Genomic DNA, 13,843 nt, shown 5'->3' on the forward strand with positions numbered 1-13,843 from the left:
TGCAACTATTTGAATAAATGATGTATTCATTTAAACTGATATATCTTAAGTCAATTAGTTCTTTACTATTCACAAAACTTATATATTGAAATTAATATAAGAAAATAATAATAATAAAATCAAGTAATGAACCTTGGTTTGCATCAATCATAGATAAAAAATGCCTGTTTTAGATTGAGTTTAATAGGATGAAAGTATGATGATTATTTATGTACATCTTAGAGAAAGTGGGAATGAGGGAAAATTAAGGGAGAGTGATTAGAAACAGTAAGAAAATGTAGACAAAGGGAGAAAGTTTATTTTAAATATGTATCTCATAATTCTACATAACTTGATTTGCACATACCTCACATGTAATAGAATAATACAAAATTATCTCTAAAATGCATTCAGATATAGAAATTTATGAGCTAGAATGTACTTACACAAAGGATTATATTACATTCAATGTATCACTAAGATACTTCCTCATAAATATATTCTGGCAAAAGTTATCTCTACTCCTAATGCATTATATTTGTGAATGCTATATCCTTGTCTTTTTGTATAGTAGTAAAAAATAAATTGCTCAGAACCTGAAAACACTACTTTTGATTATAGTGCTTAATTTTTATCCTTGAGATACCTAAAATTACTACACCAATTTAACAAGAACTCCAAAAATTTATTCAATGTGCATAAGCAGTTCACAGGCTTCCCTGTTGGCTCAGTGGTAAAGAAACTGCCTGCCAATGCAGGAGATGCAGGAAAGGCAGGTTCAGTCCCTAGATTGGGAAGATAACTTCAAGAAGAAAATGGAACCCACTTCAGTAAAGAATCCTGGCGGGCTACAGTCCATGAGGTCAAAAAGAGTTGGACTTTACTTAGTGACTAAACAACAAAAGTAGTCACTTCACAACAGAATTTCAAACTCCAGTGACCAGAACTTACTCTTCTTTCTGCTGATTTCAGTGTCATATATTACCAACAATTAAAATGCCTGGAATTCCTATAGGAGATAGGATTATTCACTATCAACATTCTAATGACAATGAGGAACACATAAATGAGGAGGCAATGGATCTATCACAGTCTCAGCAATAACACTTCCAATCACTATGGACAGAGTTTGGCCAGGTTGGGGAAAAGAGGCTGAAATGGGAATTCCTTTGCATGCTGTTTATTGAGTGAATGTCCTCAAGACAAAGAGGGAAGCAAAACAGAGCAGACAAATGTGTTAAGCAAGAGATGTGATCTTGGATGGAATAGCATGAAAGTGATCCCATAGAAAGTTGGAAAAGGACTCTCCAAATAGGGCTATCTGCTGATAAAAATATTGTGTCTTCACTTACACAATCACTGCTACCCACATGTTGCTACCTGAGCATTTCAAGCGGGGCAGATAAAGAACTGAATTTTGAATTTAATTTTAATTCAGGTAAATTTAAATACCTATTTATTTAGATGTGACTAGTTACTATTATACAGAATAACAAGCTATGGAGCACGGGTTGTGTCAGATTTAGTTCCACCTTGACAAAAAGGCAGCCTTTTATAAATCCCACCAGTCTGTCATTGATGACAAGCTGCCCCAAACACATTCGGAACTTCTGGCAGTATGGCTCCATTCAACTGATGGCAATTTTCTAAAGAAGGAAAGGGCTGTGAAACTATCAGTCAATACTCATGACAAATATGGTGTGGATCAGTGCAGCAGCCGGTAGAAAATATCTGAGCTGGACACTGAAAGCATTCATAAAAAATGAGAGTCCATTCATACAAAATGTACAGTCCATTCATAAGTGTGTGCAAGGATGGAGGACAGTCACCAGTGTACATTACACATCACCTTGTCATTTGCCTAATTCACCAATAAATTAAACATTCAGATCACCTTTTCTGGCCCATGTTTCTCCTCTCAAATTGCTGTTTCTCCTCAATTGAAGAATGATCATTTTTCATTAACAATTAATTCAAAAATGCATTGACACAAAACCACAAAATGGACCTTCATTGTTGTAATTATCAAACTAGCATTTGGACAATTACATACATTCATTTCTTTGAGAAAATGAACATTTAAAAACTACAGATATTGACGATACACTTTAAGAAACATTCTGTAATTTCAGAGAAAATAGGACCTGAGGAAAAAATCAAAGTGTATAGTCTAATATGTTCACATTCACATATATGCTATTATTCAATTACTGAAGGACATATTTTATGACAGCCAAATATCCTGAATTTAAATTGCTCCATATATCCATACTGAGACATAATGAATACACTACAATAGGATGAAATGTCTAAGAACAAAATGTTGGCTTCCATAAGGAACAGTTAAGTTCTTAAAGTTGATGAATTTCTATAGGAATTTCTTTTCTTTTACCAACTGACATGTACATTACTCAATGTAACCTTTAAAGAACACTTGCAACTGAAAACAAGCTAACTTACCAATTCTTAAAGTGCCACAGAGATCGAGTTCCAGTCCTCTCAGTGTTATTCACCTTATGTGAGTGTCCTAAGCTGGTTCCCTACCTCATTTCCAGTTCCTACCTTTAATACAGTACTGGGCATTGGAAAGTGGGTATGCAGACTAAGGATGCAGGTTGCATGCAGTGAGTGCATAAACTGACTCTATCAGCACTGGAATATCCTTAAGTTTTCCTTAAGCAAGAAGATGCTTTCTCTTCATAACTTCAAATACCTTCACACAATACTGAAGATCAGCATTGTGCCTAGCTGGTAGGATGACATAGGAAGGCAATTTCAAACTCTCAGGATTACTTCTGAATATAATGTTTGGCTCTATGATGGAGAGCTCATTATGAAAGCATGAGATTGGTATGAAACTGCAGCAAAACTGGTCTGGTGGAAATGGTTTACCTGGCTGAAGTCTCTGGGGAATGTTTGTCCTGTACCATTAATTAGCTGATGTTGCCTAGCTGCCCAGAGATGGCAATCCTCAGGGAAAATGAATATCAAGGAGAATGTAAGAGGAAACTTAATCTGCCTCTTTTATAACTTCTCATAAATGACAAAGCTCAGATAATTCCCTAAACTTTCCAGTTATCTTAGCTCTCCTTTTTTAATGGCTTAGATATTTTACTAAACATTTGACACTTTTTTATACAATTGCAAAAAAAAAATTCTCCGTATATAAATAAGAATTCATCAGTTACTTAATTTTAGATGCAAATTAATTTTTATCTAATATTCATAAACAACTTTTAGGGATCACAGAGTTACCAATTCAGTTCAGTTCAGTTGAGTTGCTCAGCCGTGTCCGACTTCTTGCTACCCCATGAACCACAGCACCCCAGGCCTCCCTGTCTATCACCAACTCGTGGATCTTACCCAAACTCATGTCCATTGAGTTGACGATACCATTCAGCCATCTCATCATCCTCTGTTGTCCCCCTCTTCTCCTGCCTCAATCTTCCCCAACATCAGGGTCTTTTAAAATGAGTCAGCTGTTAGCATCAGGTGGCCAAAATATTGGAACTTCAATATCAGCCCTTCCAATGAACACCCAGGGTAGATCTCCTTTAGGATGGACTGGTTGGATCTCTTTGAAGTCCAAGGGACTCTCAAGAGTCTTCTCCAACACCACAGTTCAAAAGCATCAATTCTTCTGAGCTCAGCTATCGTTATAGTCCAACTCCCACATCCATACATAACTACTGGAAAAACAATAGCCTCAACTAGATGGACCTTTGTTGACAAAGTAATGTCTCTGCTTTTGATATGCTGTCTAGGCTGGTCATAACTTTCCTTCCAAGGAGTGTCTTTTAACCAGTTAGGCAGTGTCTACCTAATCTTTAAGGTAAATATATTAAAGGTCAACCTCTTGAGAAACCTGTATGCAGGTCAGGAAGCAACAGTTAGAACTGGACATGGAACAACAGACTGGTTCCAAAGAGGAAAAGGAGTACATCAAGGCTGTATATTGTCACCCAGCTTATTTAACTTATATGCAGAGTACATCATAAGAAACACTGGACTGGAAGAAGCACAAGCTGGAATCAAGATTGCCGGGAGGAATATCAATAACCTAAGATATGCAGATGACCCCACCCTTATGGCAGAAAGTGAAGAAGAACTAAAGAGTTTCTTAATGAAAGTGAAAGAGTAGAGTGAAAAAGTTGGCTTAAAGCTCAACATTCAGAAAACTAAGATGGGCATCTGGTCCCATCACTTCATGGCAAATAGATGGGGAAACAGTGGAAACAGTGGCTGACTTTATTTTTCTGGACTCCAAAATCACTGCAGATGGTGATTGCAGCCATGAAATTAAAAGACACTTACTCCTTGGAAGGAAAGTTATGACCAATGTAGACAACATATTAAAAAGCAGAGACATTACTTTGTCAACAAAGGTTCTTCTAGTCAAGGTTGTGGTTTCTCCAGTGGTCATGTATGGATATGAGAGTTGGAGATGTAGGCCTCCAAAACAAACCTCTGAAAGTCAATGCAGTTTGTATCCATGAAATCCATGAGGCTCTAATGAACTAAGAAACAGGTTCACCCAGACTCACTGTGGCTATCTCTCCAGGGCACAGCATACAGACACAGACTGAAACCTCCAGCTTGTCCCTGAAAGAAGCCTATTTCCTTATATTAAAAGCTAAGACTTTTAACACATATCTAGGGGCTAACTGTAATCTTCACCAAACACCTGAGAAGCCAACAGGTGCCATCATCATGCTCTCCCTCTGTCCCACCCCAGGTCACTGGTGTCTCTGTGAAAAGTTTGTGCACACGTATGGCTGACCAGGTGTTGTGGTTGCTGCCAAAGGGCACACTCCTTGATCACCTGGTTCAGTGGCTTGTGTTCCTGGGTCCAACAGGACAGTAGCCAAAAAGAAACAGACTGTAACTGGCTACCTGCACCCACGCACCCAGGGTTCAATGTGGAGGGAACAGACAGAAACACCCATCACCCAGTCTTCTCCTGAAAGAGGTATAATTGCATATCATGTATGAAACGAGTCGCCAGTCCAGGTTGGATGCATGATACTGGATGCTTGGGGCTGGTGCACTGGGACGACCCAAAGGGAGGGTATGGGGAGGGAGGAGGGAGGAGGGTTCAGGATGGGGAACACAGATATACCCGTGGCGGATTCATTTCGATATTTGGCAAAACTAATACAATACTGTAAAGTTTAAAAATAAAATAAAATTTTAAGAAAAGGAAAAAAATAAAAATAAATAAATAAATAAAATAAAGTCTTTAAAAGAAAAAAAAAAGTTATTGCCTCAGGTTCTGGTATATTGCTTATGACAGCAATGATTACCTTGCTCTGAACGAGGACCTGTGCTCCTGGACCGCAGTGGACAGGGTGGCTCAGACCTCCAAGCTCAAGCTTGAGCAGGGCCGTGCTGCGGGGAACAGTAGGAACTACCTGGAGGGCGACTGCATAGAGTGGCTCCACAGACACCTGGAGAACAGGAAGGACACGCTGCTGTGCACAAGTACAAGGGGCACGAGGCCTCCCTGATCTCCCCTCAGGCTGGACCTTGGTTCCAATGAGGAGAAGAAAATGGGTGCTTGTAGAAATAGGGCCCCGGCTTCTCGTCAGAAGAGGGAGAAATCCACCCAGGTTTTCATATTCTGTACAAGAGAGTGACTCGCCAGTGGCCCCACTTCTCTGAAGGACAATTAAGGAATCCAGTCTCTGAGGAAGAAGCAGGAAACCATCCCTGAGATAACTAGTCAGCGGTGCCCCTTCACCCTGGGTGCCATCTTGTGAACCATGACTGTCTCTCATGCCAGTTCTCACCCTGAGAACATGTTTAGGGGCCTGACTCTAGCTTTTCTGAGTCATTCGGCCTCCATCCAAGTCAGGACCATTACTCTGTATTCACTCCCTTACATGGTACCCCCTACCTTGGCTCTCACCCTGACTCCAGAACTTTCCAAGAACTCGGGAACATGCCCAGACCTCCGAGTCCAGGCTGGTGTGTGTTGTTTGTGCTGCTTCTTTTCAAACCCACTGTCCTATTTATTCTCAGGATGGTCACAGGATGCTGCTTCAGGGACCCATGGAGGTAACACTAAATGGGAATTTTCTGATTCATCCTCCATCAGTTCAGTTCAGTTCAGTTCAGTTGTTCAGTCGTGTCCGACTCTTTGTGACCCCATGAATCGCAGCATGCCAGGCCTCCCTGTCCATCACCATCTCCCAGAGTTCACTCAAATTCACATCCATCAAGTCGGTGATGCCATCCAGCCATCTCATCTTCTGTCATCCCCTTTTCCTCCTGCCCCCAATCCCTCGCAGCATCAGAGTCTTTTCCAATGAGTCATCTCTTCACATGAGGTGGCCAAAGTATTGGAGTTTCACCTTTAGCATCATTCCTTCCAAAGAACACCCAGGGCTGATCTCCTTTAGAGTGGACTGGTTGGATCTCCTTGCAATCCAAGGGACTCTCAAGAGTCTTCTCCAACACTACAGTTCAAAAGCATCAATTCTTCGGTGCTCAGCTTTCTTCAGAGTCCAACTCTCACATCCATACATGACCACAGGAAAAACCATAGCCTTGACTAGATGGACCTTTGTTGGCAAAGGTCCAACTTTTGAATATGCTATCTAGGTTGGTCATAACTTTCCTTCCAAGGAGTAAGCATCTTTTAATTTCATGGCTGCAATCACCATCTGCAGTGGTTTTGGAGCCCCCAAAAATAAAGTCTGACACTGTTTCCACTGTTTCCCCATCAATTTGCCATGAAGTGATGGGACCAGACGCCATGATCTTTGTTTTCTGAATGTTGAGCTTTAAGCCAACTTTTTCACTCTCCTCTTTCACTTTCATCAAGAGGCTTTTTAGTTCCTCTTCACTTTCTGCCATAAGGGTGGTGTCATCTGCATATCTGAGGTTATTGATATTTCTCCCAGCAATCTTGATTCCAGCTTGTGTTTCTTCCAGCCCAGCGTTTCTCATGATGTACTCTGCATATAAGTTAAATAAGCAGGGTGACAATATACAGCCTTGATATACTCCTTTTCCAATTTGGAACCAGTCTGTTGTTCCATGTCCAGTTCTAACTGTTGCTTCCCTACCTGCATATAGGTTTCTCGAGAGGCTGGTCAGGTGGTCTGGTGTTCCCATCTCTTTCAGAATTGTCCACAGTTTATTGTGATCCACACAGTCAAAGGCTTTGGCATAGTCAATAAAGCAGAAATAGATGTTTTTCTGGAACTCTCTTGCTTTTTCCATGATCCAGCAGATGTTGGCAATTTGATCTCTGGTTCCTCTGCCTTTTCTAAAACCAGCTTGAACATCTGGAAGTTCACCCTAGATCCTCCAAAGACACGTGTGGCCCAGCACCCCATCTCTGACCATGAGGTCCCCCTGAGATGCTGGGCCCTGGGCCTCTACCCTGATATCTCACTGACCTGGCAGCATGACGTGGAGGACCAGACCCAGGACATGGAGCTTGTGGAGACCAGGCCTTCAGGGAATGGAAACATCCAGAAATGGGCAGCTTTGGTAGGCCCTTCTGGAGAGGAGCAGAGATACAGGTGCAAAGTGCAGCACAAGGGGCTTCAGGAGACCCTCACCCTGGGGTAGGGAGGAGGCTGGGGTGGAGCTTCTTCTCAGATAAAGCTGAAGCCTTTCTGGACCCCTTCAGCAAGGTCTGGACTCAAACATGAGGTCTGGGCCCCTTCTCTTCCCTCTACAGAACCTCCTCAGCCCGCCATCCCCAACATAGGCATCATTGTTAGCCTGATTCTCCTCGTGGTGGCTGTGGTGACTGGAGCTGGAATCTGGAGGAAGAGGCGCTCAGGTAGGGAAGGGATGGAGGTATCTAAGTTTTCTTGTCTCACTGGGAGTTTCAAACCCAGGTAAAAGTTTACCTGCCTGGTTATTGGAAAGTACCCTCCACACACACATGTGGAGTCTGAGCTCCATGCTAACAATGACCCTTTTGTAAAGTACATGTGAAAATGAAAGGCAGATTTTTCACCTTATAATTCCAGTTCGGGGCCTGTCTCTCAGCACATGAAGATCAAAGGGAAGGGTCCCTGCTGAGGACAGACCTCCAGAAGGGTAGTTGGTCCGGTCACCCCAACAGCACCTTTCTTCATTCTCCTGCTTTCGTCCTGGATTTTGGTCACAGTTCCAAAAAGTTCTGTGGGGTCCAGGACTAGGGGGTTCCTCTAGGACCTCATGACTCAGTCTTCTCTATGGCCTCTCATGTGATATTTTCTTCTTGCAGGTGAAAAAGCAGGGAGCTACACTCAGGCTGCAAGTAAGTACAGAAGGGATGTGATTCCTGAGACCCTTGTGAGGGTGCAGACAGGAGGCCATGGGGGACTGACCCTCCTCAAAATTCCTCCTCCAGTTTCTCTCCTGTCAGTTCTGACCACTTCCTGGTCTTGTTCTCCCCCAGGCAGTGACAGTGCCCAGGGCTCTGATGTGTCTCTCACGGTTCCTAAAGGTGAGACCCTGGGGCATCTAGATTGGGAGAGGGGTTGGGGCAGAGAGGACACACTGGGTGGCGGGGGTCTCTGAGTGGGACATGTGAGCGTGTGGGGGGCTGTGGAGAATGTCAGCCCTTACATGACTGACTGAACTGCTTCCTGATTCTTTTCTCTCACAGTGTGAGACAGCTGCCTTGTGGGGACTGAGTGATGCTCGGTCCCACTTTGTGATGTCAGATCCCCAGACCCCTCTTTCTGCAGCTGCATCTGAATGCATCTGTGCTCCTATTAGCATAATGTGAGGCGGTGGGGAAACTGGTCACACCTGCCCACTACACCCCCTCCCCACCCTGACCTGTATTCTCCTCTCTGATCCACTGTCCTGTTCCAGCAGAGACAGAGCTGGACCCTCTCCATCGCTGTCTTCACTTCGTGTGCACTGAGTAATTATGTCATATTTCCTTTGAAAATAAAATCTATTTATATGAATGTTTTTTCTAACTGGTGCTGTGAAGGTTTGTAGGGATAGCAAGGGAGAGGATTCTAAAGTTTGAGAGAGGAAGTACATGGAAGCACTGAGAACCTTCCAGAATTGTTATGCTTGCTGTGCTCAGTCTGTTGCAAGTGGGACAGGAGGAGGCTGTGAGGAGCTGAGCATGGTCCGGGCCTGTGCCCAGTCAGTGGTCAGTATATCGTGGCTTTGATGTGGTCAGTCTTGCTTGGGTCATCTTCTCAGCTGCTTTGTCTTTGTCCTTTCAGTGGCTCCCTGTCCCACCAGGCCCTGTATTCTTGTGAACTCAGAACTCACCTGGGCCTAGTCCTGTCTCTAGGACCATAGGCAATGAAGACGTCCCATAACCAGGTCAGCCTAGCTCATGCTAGGTCCTGCCTGCATGCCTTTCTTTGTTTATGTGTTTATATTTTGCTTATTTAGTTTATTTTTGAATAATGACTGTTCTTTTTCATGTGTAGAGTTCTGGTCTCATTCTGCCCTGGGTGTCCTCATCTCTGACAGCAGCAGGAGTCATTTTCACTAATGATTATCTTCACAAGACAAAGGGGTCCCTGCACATAGGATCTCAGTGGTATCAAGAGAGAAATTCTCATCTCTCCCAGATCTAAGACTTTTTTCTGGATTCCTCTTTCCATTCTTTCTGCATCCTTTATAAGGAACCAGATTTGGGGATTAGCATAGAGGACAGACCCAGTTGTTTCACATCTTGTCTTAATTCTTGCTGGATTTCTACCTTCTCTGCAGCTTGGTCCCTCTCTCTGCCCTTAGATCTAGTAATCCTAGTGCTGGCTTCAATCAAAGCTCATGGGGATTTATAAAGCAGCATCTGATAGATTCACAGTAGGTTGGAATATAGGACCTATAAACCTGACATCATCTTTTCTGAAGAGAAAATATCATTATGTGTAGAGTGCAGACTGATCTTTGTGGGAGGGATGGGAGATCAGCCCTTGTGGGGAAAATACAGGCAGCACTGACATCAATGTGAATGGACGTTGTGCTGTAGCGGCCAAGAGGGAGCACATGGCCTGAGGTCACAGTAATAAAGACACAGTCTCTAGAATAAGGAGGCGCTCCACACTGATCATTCATTCAACTGATACTTGTTGTGTGCCAGAGAAATGACACACTATTTTTGCATCTAGAAAACCTCAGTGAACTAACAACAGACACACCTTGTTGGCCTTGTGAAGTGTGTTCTGGTGAGAAGGGGCAGAGTGAGCCTTGTAAGTGAGGGAATGTTTGCCTTAGAGGTTACTGAGTGTTTTGAGGAAGCATATGTGTGTAGGGACAAGGAAGGTGGCTCTTTTAACCATGTGGTTAGTGTGGGCCTTATTGAGAAGGTGACCATTGAATAAAGATGTGAAGGACATGAAGGAATGTCCACACAGATGTCAGAGGAAGTTCTCTCTGGGCAGGGGAATCTCCTGTACAAGTGCACGTGGGCAGGAGAGTGTCTATGTTCAAGAAAGAGCCAGCAGGCAAGTGCGGCTGGAGGAATGAGGAATTGAGATTAGATCCCATGTTTCACCAGATCATATAGACCTAGATGATATTACAAGGGTGTTGATGTTGTCTGAGTAAGATGTGGATTCATACGATGCTTTTCACAGAACACAATCCATAGTGACTACTCTTTAGAAGCTTCAGTCTGGCTGCTATACATAATCAGGAGGTGAAGGGTGAGTGTTCACTAATGGAAACTGTAGGAAATGGTGAGGTGACCAAGCTGGAGATGCTGGTGCTCACCTAGACCTCTCATTAAATCTAGACAGTTTGCAGTAGAGCCTGAGAATCTACCTTCATAACAAGTTTGCAGCTGATGCTGCTGACTTTCAGATCACAGATTTAGTAGTGAGGGTATAGACCAGGATTCCCACATGGCTGTGCATCAGCCTCCCCTGTAGGACTTGCTCATAAGGGATTCCTGGACTCCATGCCCAACACTCTTAGAAGCTGGGTCTAGGAGGAGACCTGAGTATTTACTAAGAAGCCTGACAAGCACTCCTCATGCTTAGTCAGGTTTGGATCCACTGAGGCTTGTGATCAGAGAGTGATCAGGATGGGGAAGGGCTTAAATCCACATTTAAATGGGAAGAAAAAGTCAAGACATTTTCTGGGAGATACATGTTTTCTCTTCTAAGCAGGATAGGTAGCTGGACATTTTAGAAAATAGTCTGATATCATAGTCTCTGAGTTGCTAAGAGAGCAGATCTAAATGCTCTCACCACAAAAAAAAAATGGTAATTATGTGACATCATACAGGTGTAAGCTAAAGTTCTGCTGCTGATCATTGTGAAATAGAGAAAAGTATCAAATCACAGGTTGTACACTTACTCAATATTTTATATCAATCATATCTCAATAAAGCACAGGAAAAAAATATCTGAAAGTTTCCCTACATGATATTCTTATAAAGTTCTTTGTGGGAAGCAAAAGGATTTCAATTTGTTGCAAAGGAGAGAAAGAGAGTGAGATTTGTGGTTTTATTTCAGGAAAAGTCACAGAACAGCCTGAGGATTCACAGCCAGCTCAGCATCCACAGTCTCTCCCAGGTGGGGAACCACATGGGAACCACTGCCCCTGCACGGGGAGCAGAAGCCACTGTCACAAAACAGACACTCCCTTAGCTGGAGGATGGACTCTGGTGCTAGGCCTGCTGTCTCTGCTGCCCTTGGCAACTCAATGACACTACCACGATTCATGCTGTGTAGATCAAAATCTTCAGCGTGATGCCAGCCTCTCTGCTTCAGTTCAGTTCAGTTCAGCCTCTCAGTCGTGTCCGACTCTTTGTGACCCCACGGACTGCAGCACGCCAGGCCTCCCTGTCCATCACCAACTCCCAGAGTTCACTCAAACTCATGTCCATCAAGTCGGAGATGCCATCCAACCATATCATCCTCTGTCGTCCCCTTCTCCGGCCGCCTTCAATCTTTCCCAGCATCAGGGTCTTTTCAAATGAATCAGTTTTTCGCATCAGGTGGCCAAAGTATTGGAGTTTCAGCATCAATCCTTCCAATGAATATTCAGGGCTGATTTCCTTTAGGATGGACTGGTTGGATCTCCTTGCAGTCCAAGGGACTCCCAAGAGTCTTCTCCAACACCACAGTTCAAAAGCATCAATTCTTCAGCACTCAGCTTTCTTCACAGTCCAACTCTCACATCCATACATGACTACTGGAAAAACTATAGCTTTGACTAGATGGACCTTTGTTGGCAAAGTAATGTCTCTGCTTTTTAATAAGTTGTTGTGGTTGGTCATAACTTTTCTTCCAAGGAACAAGCATCTTTTAATTTCATGGCTGCTGTCATTATCTGCAGTGATTTTGGAGCCCCAAAAAATAAAGTCTCACTGTTTCCACTGTTTCCCCATCTATTTGCCATGAAGTAATGGGACCAGATGCCATGATCTCAGTTCTTTCCGTTTCACTGTGTCCTTATTTGGAGTCCATGTGACTGGAGGAACCTAGTACCATGTCCACCTGGAGAAATGTTTAGGAAAGAAGTTTTTCTCCTTCATGGAGATAGGTGATCTCAGACTCTGACCAAAATGTTTACATGTGAAATTCCTTCAGTTGGGAAGTGGGTATAGATTTGAAGGTAGAGGTGAAGGTTTTCGTTGTTTAATCTTCAAGTCAGGTCTGACTCTTTGTGACCCCATGGACTGTAGCCTGCCAGGCTCCTATGTCCATGGGATTTTCCAAGCAAGAATACTGGAGTGGGGACACCATTTCCTCCTCCCAGGGATCTTCCTTAGCCAGGGATTGAACTCAGGTCTCCTGCATTACAGATTATTTACCACTGAGCCACCGGGGAAGTCCCAGAGGAAAGGGTAAGGAATGGGGGAAAAGTGACAAATTTCAGTATTTGAACCAGTGATCTAGACCAGAACTTGATCTAGTACATTCTAGGGACTTGGGCATGGCTGGATGAATGAGTGACTACCATATGACATCTTTCACTTCTCTAATGTTCTGTGATGGGATCCAGCTTCTAGATAAGTGGAGTCCATTTTTGAATGATGAAATGATTACTCAAAATGTCCTTTCCTTGCCTTTGTCTCTTTCTAGGATTAAAAAGCCAACATCTATGGATCTTCATGGGTTATCTGCTAAGTCACTTCAGTCATGTCTGACTCTTGCAACCCTATGGACTGTTGCCTACCAGGCTCCTCTGTCCATGGGGTTCTCCAGGCAAGAATACGGAATGGGTTGCCATGTCCTCCTCCAGGGGATCTTCTCAACACAGCGACCATACTCGCATCTCTTGCAGCTCCTGCACTGCAGGCAGTTTCTTTACTGCTGAGCCACCAGAAAAGCCTGTGTGCGTGTGTGTGTGCGTGTGTATACCGATATTTTATATTGCTTTATATTCCTTTGTACATGAACACCTTACTGGAGAAAATATCCATAATATTTATCAGTTTATCAGTTTGTGACCCCCATCAAAGTCTTAAAAAATTACTAGTTCAGATACCAAACTACTAATTTCACCAAACTACCACGTTTATATTTTGGCCAAAACAATTATTTCTTTTGTGTTGTACTTATGGAAACTTTGTACACTTTATTACTTTTATTTGTTTCCCTGGAAGAGGAAGCCTTAAAATCAAGCCTACTGTGTTACTGGAAATGGACTCTCCGTGACCTGTTTTTTCACTCCTGCTATTTTTCAGGTGCCTGAATATAAGTCTACCTGAACCATGGGGACTTGGTCCATGGAGAGCTAATGATTCAACTATCTTAGCAAATCCAATTATATTTTTTCTTTTTTTTTTCATCCAACAAGAAGCCAAAATATTTTTGATAGAAACAGTACAAATTTCAAACCCAGCTGCAGTTACTCTTTTGAAACACCAAAAAAGGTCCTCTTTTCAGATGGTTAATTCCATATTAGCATTTACAATATCATTACT

The 13,843-nt window shown here is 43.0% G+C and overlaps 1 pseudogene; it reads left to right on the forward strand.

Moving 5' to 3' along the window:
* The first annotated feature begins 2,574 nt into the window (after positions 1 to 2,574).
* LOC102415419 lies at positions 2,575 to 9,960 on the forward strand (annotated as a pseudogene).
* Positions 9,961 to 13,843: the final 3,883 nt, after the last annotated feature.

The sequence above is a fragment of the Bubalus bubalis genome, chromosome 2 (assembly GCF_019923935.1).
Source record: "Bubalus bubalis isolate 160015118507 breed Murrah chromosome 2, NDDB_SH_1, whole genome shotgun sequence".
NCBI classification, from domain to species: Eukaryota; Metazoa; Chordata; class Mammalia; order Artiodactyla; family Bovidae; genus Bubalus; species Bubalus bubalis.